Consider the following 7,173-nt stretch of genomic DNA (forward strand, 5'->3'; position numbering starts at 1 on the left):
CACAGACATGAGATCTTCTTGGGGAAGTTATTTGTTTCATGTTGGCCTGTTTATCAGTCAGATGAGCAGATGTCACCCTTTACCTCTAATTTGACCTCAGATGTTACTCAGCCCTTGTTAAGGAATGAAAAGAGAATGGGAGGGGGGCGAGCAAAAGTGCAGTCTTCAAGAAAGTGTGAACATCTGAGACCACTGGTGTTGGTTAACGTAGGAGACCACAGTGGAGGAAAGGTTATTAAATGCAAAGGGACAATTAATGTTAAGGGAAGTTGCAATGACAACCACAAAGACTTCAAAGTCATAATGTGACCCATAATGGTCCTTTGTAACCAAACACAAGGTTATTTTTGTTTTATAAAAAAAGTAGAAAAAAAAGAAAATCAAGAATGTGTGTCGAACATTAAGAACACGCTCACTTTACACATATTTTTTCATTTTTCCGTGTATTTTCCAATATTAATCATAGAGGACATCACATCCCAACCACTGTACTTGTTGAATCAGTCAAGGTGCTTACAACTGAGGCCTCTCCGCGAGTCTATTCTACCTAATTTAGACGTAACATCCCCAAAGAGAAAGGAAAACAGGACCCCACGCTAACCAATCCGCAGACGTGTCTAGGCCTTCGAATGAGACGCCACCAAAAACATTAAGTGCAATGAACAATGTATTGAAAGAGTATTTTTGTACCCGTCGCTCACGTTAGGAGAATCAAAAAAGTGTTGTAACTGAAAACTGTAGTGTGTTATTGTGTTCCATATGGAGCAGAAATGATAAAACTGCAGCACGTAGCTCACAGGTGTGTTGCAGACTGTCGACCCTGTGATGAGAGAAGAGGCACATTATGTTGAAAAAAGAAGAATGGCGGTCGGTCTTCGTTTGGGCACAGTGGGAGATGTGTTTGCTGAATGTTGCTTTAATTATGAAGATAGAAAAAGCTGCTATTATAATTCCTGTCCTAATCCTATTTACATTTCCCGCCGTCTCTTAACAATCGATGAGGTGTCGCGGCAGAGTACAACAATCCTTATCAAAGTTCTTATCCCACTCAAGGTGCTGAGGAAGTGACATAGTGTACGTTTTTGAGTTTATAGTTAGGTTTAAAGATAAATTAAACTCAAGACATTTAAAATAGAAACGCTATCGGGGATGAATCTTGCATTTCTGTGTCTATTTTGCTGATTGGCTGTATATTTTTATACTTACAGTGTTTTGCTGGCCATGTTAGTTTAAAAGCTACGGGCACATTTTGTCAAGCAGAAATCTTAATATGTCAACAAATCAATGAACTCACTAGTGTTGAACTATCATGCAAGGAAATATATATTATAAGAGACACTTGTTACCCTACGGAAGTGAGCCTCTTGCAACCAAATTGCAAAGATAACAGTATTTTGTAGAACTGAAAAACGGAGGCACTATTATACCTTGAACTGTTCAAATTGGTCTCCTCACCAAAATCAAGAACTAACTTATTTTCTGAGTTTTGGAAAGTTTTCTTGAAGGCTAGATGTTGATTCGAAGGTTGTGTAAAAATAGGGAACACTGACATATAGATTACAACAAATGATCTCAAAATAAATCACAAAATGCACTGAGCATCCAGAATGATGACAGTGTGAGGGGATCATGAATGATGGCAGAATGAACCTTTCAGAAGCTTCACCAGATGATTTCCATTTTTAGGTTTAGCCAAGAACTTTGATCCAAAGTGACTTAAAGTGAGTGAACAGGCAGTAAAGAGGGTTCAGAGACAGGACACACACCTGCTGATGACCCCTGACCTCTCGGTTATGGGACGGTCATTGTTCCAAAAATAAAGGACATGCAACCCTAACAAACACAGTCCGTCACTAGACTGCCATTCCATGATCCTAACCCCCTTTGTCCCCCTCCCTCACACACAATCCTCACAGATCTGCGACGCATAGACCCGCACACACATGTTCACTCGATGGTGCAGACACACAGACTTAGTGAAGCCATTGCACACAGTTTGCTACTTCTGGTTCAGAAATGGTGTTAGAGTACTGGCAGTCATGCGGTCACAATTTTCAGGCCCCATTCTTACATCTTAATAAATGTGCCTTTTGATTTGAGTAATCAATAACTTATGATTTCTAAGTAACTGTGTTAAGTACTATTTTACTTTTTTGGGTCATTGATTTCTGCCAATGTGCATATTTTCAAATGTACGTATTTATTAGTTTCAAAGTAATTATTGAGATATTACCTGTTTATTTATTTATTGAGATATTTATTCTGATTCTTTATTTTTTTGAGACAGGTTTTTATCTTCCGTGCTGTCTTACTTCTGACTTTGTGCCAATGTGCTGCTTTGAGGTGTTACATATCGTGGGTTTGTATCATTATTAAACCCTCAGTCTATATTTTAAAATCACTGTCTACTTCTCTCTATCTCATCATGTGTCCTTAACTCTTGGACTTCTCAGAAACATCAGAGGGAAGTTATGTTAACACAAATATCCTTAAAGGGGCCTTATTATTGTTTGGGGGTTTTACATTTCCTGTAGTGTTATATAGGTTTGTGTGCATAATGGTCTCAAAGGCCTGTGTTCCCTCCATAGGGGTTTTCTCTCCCACACACTCCCCCCCCCTGCCTGAAACTCCTCCATTGGACTCCTTTGTTTAACTTAGTGACATCATTACGTAACAGTTGTATTCGCTAGCGCTCCAACACATTTGACGTAATAGGCTAAGGGATGGGACATCTTTTAGCGGTTGACCAATCAAAACAGAGCTAACCTATCAGAGCAGACTGGGCTCTGGTTTCAGACAGAGGGTGGAAAGAGGTGCTGCAGCACAGGCAGTATGAGAAAAATAAATACCTTTTTGAACATTAATGCATGGAAATATGTCACAGAAGAGGAACAAAATACAAATCTGTACATTTGCATAATAGGGCCCTTGAATGTTATCTAAGGAATTTGCAGAAGCATCAACCCTATAACTGATATTTGTTATTTTACATTTCAGTCATTTTGTACAATCTAGATATCTGGTATTGCAACAGAACTAGGCAGAGGGCTACAGAAAACACACACAGAGGCTGTTAAAGGGAAGGAACAGCAGTTTAATGAAATTCCTCGAGTAAAAATGGGAAGAAAAATAGTGACACAAACATAACAACTTTATTCTATAAACTCAAAGATGTCCTTGACAGAATAGACCCGTTGTGATTAGTTGTTGTCCCTAGGAAGCTGCTACTTGGTAGAATACATGTGCTGCCTTTTATGTTTGAGGATCTCAGTGGAGGTGAGGGTCAGATCTTCATCGCAGACGTCACAGTGATAAACTCTGGTGAGACTGGACATGGAGGAGGAAGAGGAGGAGACTGCCTTTGCCCCTTCTGGCTCTGAAAACAAAACCCTCAGTTAGGCTCAAATGTTTCATATCCTAACAAGACAAGTAATGCATGTATTGAAGTCATCTACAGATACACAAACATAAATATGAACACAGGCAGTCGCTGACCTTCCTCTGACTGCTGCTGTTCCCCTGCTGGCCTGCAGGAGGCCTCGTGCTGCATGCGCTCCAGCGGAGTGAGAGGCATGTAGAGGTCACAGTTTGGACAGCTCCAGAAGGTGCGTAAACACTCGCTGTACAGGTCCTTCGAGTCCTGAAAATCACATCACAGAAACACATGGGTCAATGACACGTAAATATGAGTTCTGTAAAGGAGTGGTGAACAGTGTATTTCATGTAAGAGGAGTTTAACAAGGAAGGCTGAAAGATTTAGTTACAACCTTGAAAATGTCCCTATAAAGAATGTCATAGTGTAGTTAGTTTTCTACATTTTATTATAAAAAGTAATAAAATATTAGAGTAGTGTGCAATTAAAAGTCAAGGTAAAAGTATAAAATGTGGTGGAGTGGGGGCTTTCTATTTGAGGTCCTTGAGAGGTTCAGCCTCGGATCCAAATGTGTGTCCTGGATAGCATTGTTATACTCTTCACCCAAGGCTTCAGTGAGTACTAACAGGATGACTTATCAATATTTGACACGAGGTAGAGGTACTCGCTAGGGTTGCCCTCTAAGCCTGTTACTATTCGCCATGGCGATCGAACCCTTATCAATCGCGCTTAAATCGGCCAACTTTACACAAGGAATGAGCAGATATGGTCCAGAACACATACTCTCGTTATACGCTGAGGATTTACTATTGTTCATTTCTAACCCTATATCTACCATTCTTCAGATAATAGATCCGTTAACTCGATTCGGAACCTTTTCAGGGTACAAGCTAAACTTTTCCAAGAGCGAGTGTTTCCCTGTAAATGACCCTTCAGATCCCCAATAGACTCATCACCTTCAAGATGTCTAGGAGTCATTTTAAGTACTTGGGCGTGAATATAAGTGGAAAACTCTCAGACCTTTACAAAGACAACATCCCACCACTAATTGAAAAGCTCAAATTGATTTGGAAAGGTGGAATAATTTACATTTAACTATCACTGGGAGGGTAAACTGTATCAAAATGATCGTGCTCCCTCGCTTCCTGTACCTCTTTCAATGTCTGCCAGTCTTCATACCCAAATCACTTTTTTGTAAAATAGACACACTAATCTCCTCTTTCTTATGGCAAGGGAATACTCCTAGAATTAGGAGAGAGCTTTTACAAAGGCACAGACCTACAGGAGGATTGGCGCTTCCAAACATAAGACACTACTATTGGGCAGCCAATAGCCACAAAGTAATGTTATGGACTAAGTGTGAGCTTGAAGCCAAATCCTGTCCTAATACCTCACTCTTGGCTTTGCTTAAATCTACATTACCCAGCCGGCTGACTCAATATTCAAATAACCCGATTGTTGTTTCCACCCTAAGAATTTGGTCCCAATGTAGAAAGGCTCATGGACTTCATGGATCCTCTATTCATAGTCCCATTTGCAACAACCATCTCTTTCTCCCCCCGTACACTGATGAGGCATTCCCTATGTGGCAGAGATTAGGTCTTATCAGAGTAAGGGACCTTTACATCAACAATATTTTCGGTAGCTTTAGCCAACTCTCTGACACATGTGGTCTCCCAGGCTCTCATCTATTTCGCGACTTCCAGGTCCGTAACTGGGTTAAACTAAATAACCCTTCCTTCCCCAATATCCCTCCGGATTCAATAATTGACTAAATTCTGGACACTCTAACAACCGAAAAAGGTCTGATTTCAAGAATTTACAATTCCATCTCCCGTCCCACAGAAACATCTCTTGGTCAAATCAAACAAGATTGGGAAGAGGAACTAGTCCAAGCTATAGATGATGAGGTCTGGGATGGCGCTTTAGCGAGAGTGAACAATAGTACGCCCTGTTCCAGGCAGGAAGGGAAGAATAATGACTGTATAAATGTAAACTCAATGTGCCTGACTCAATACAAACTAAATTAAATATATATAAAAGTATAATATGTGATCAAAATGTAAAAATTCTCATAGAATAGTATTCCATCCAAAAAAACTCCTAGTGTGGTTTATCACAAAATATTTAAGGAAAATAATTTCAGAAAAGTAAAGCATACCATAGATAAAATAATACAGTTGTTAAAATGCCATAAGAAGGCATAGTATAGTATCCCATTAAAATTCATACTACATTAAATGTTCATCAAAAACTCAAATACGAATTATAGTACAACGTGAAAAAACAAACAAATTCATAATAAATAACTTTTTTAAAAATCTAATAAAAGGTTAAATGAAATGTCATTAAAAAACATTTGGTTCGTGGTAAAGTTCACCTAAAGTGACCTTTTCAAATGTCTGATAAATGAACATACATATATTTAACAAACATGGGATGATTTTGCCAGCAGTTATTTTCATCCATTTGTGACGTTAACAGAATGCTGGTCATAGACTGCCACTCTTTCAGACTCACAGTGAGGCAGTTGTAGGTGAAGAAGCTGGTGACGCGCAGGCCTCCTTTGATCGGGTCCGGCTTGGCCTCCACGCCTGGGAACAGAGGGTTCCCCTCTGGGGCCGGCTCCTGAGGCCGGGGGCCCACGTACAGGTTCTGAGTCTGGAAGGCTGTGAGGCGCCGCAGGCTGTACGTGATCTGGGGGGGGGGGGGGGACCATCACAGGAATAGTCAATTGTTACTTGGAAAGTGTTTTAGCAATAAGCCTTTGAGATGAACCATCTTGTTATTGAAGTGGTCCTCAACACAATATGACCATAATTAGATATATAACACTAATAATTATATATTACACATGTGACAAAATAAATAATCAGATCATAGCAGAGAATGAACATTGAGTATTCATTCATAATTTATAGAGAAGTATTTCAATGATAGCATCATTTTGATTCAACTTTATCATTAGGTCACGTATTATGCAAAATCCACTTTTTCATGTCTTTTAGACATAAACATGTGTTCCCTCTGTGTAAAGAGATTCAGGAAAAAAGATTTGCTCACTTTCTGTCCTGATCCGTTTATATAAAATCCTGTCTGAAAATGAGCTGATCAGATTTTGGCCACTTTGTGATGTCACAATGATTTTTTGGCCTGTGTAACCATTAGCCAATCACCAACCAAGGTAACACCTTATCACCTCAATCTCCTCCTAGAGCACCATTGTGTATTTTTAAACCAATCATCTCTCAGAGGGGCGTGGCCAGCAGCAGCTCATTAGCCTTCAAAGCTACAGACAGAAGCCTCATCCCAATACCCCTCCTCGACTCCTCTCTTCCCCTCCTCCGGGACTTGACCCGGAAATCAATCAAGACACGCCATTTTGAAGGACGTCCCAATAGCTGAAATGCACACGGAGGAGTCGAGGAGGGGTGAGGGAGGAGGGGTGCGGGAGGAGGGGTGCGGGAGGAGACAAAAGGGAGGATACACGCGAGCAGACTACGCGGAAGTGGTTTCACTACTCAAGCCCCGCCCCCACCTTCACAGCTGGTCGATTTCAACAGAGGAAAACCGACAACTGGAAGATGAGTGGAAAAGCATCACATACATGTATAAGTGCTCACAGCTCCGTGGGAATTATTATGTGCAATTCATTTCTAAAAGGCTTTCACATTACTATAATTATAGTTTTATTTAAATGTAGGCTACATTTTACACCAAAACGGAACACAAAAGCAGGACCAACCATCATACATTGAATTCCTTGACTAACAAGAGAAAGATTCATTCATTTAAATAAA

The 7,173-nt window shown here is 40.2% G+C and overlaps 1 long non-coding RNA gene across 1 annotated transcript; it reads right to left on the reverse strand.

Moving 5' to 3' along the window:
- Nucleotides 1-3,076: 3,076 nt before the first annotated feature.
- On the reverse strand, nt 3,077-6,108 carry LOC104957449 (uncharacterized). Its single transcript, XR_799667.1, has 3 exons — nt 5,894-6,108; nt 3,496-3,640; nt 3,077-3,376 (listed from the first exon to the last, which is right to left on the reverse strand). It is a non-coding gene; the product is annotated as an uncharacterized lncRNA (long non-coding RNA).
- Between the last annotated feature and the right edge of the window lie 1,065 nt (nt 6,109-7,173).

Source organism: Notothenia coriiceps, unplaced genomic scaffold (assembly GCF_000735185.1).
Source record: "Notothenia coriiceps isolate Sejong01 unplaced genomic scaffold, NC01 NC01_scaffold00027082, whole genome shotgun sequence".
Classification (NCBI taxonomy): Eukaryota; Metazoa; Chordata; class Actinopteri; order Perciformes; family Nototheniidae; genus Notothenia; species Notothenia coriiceps.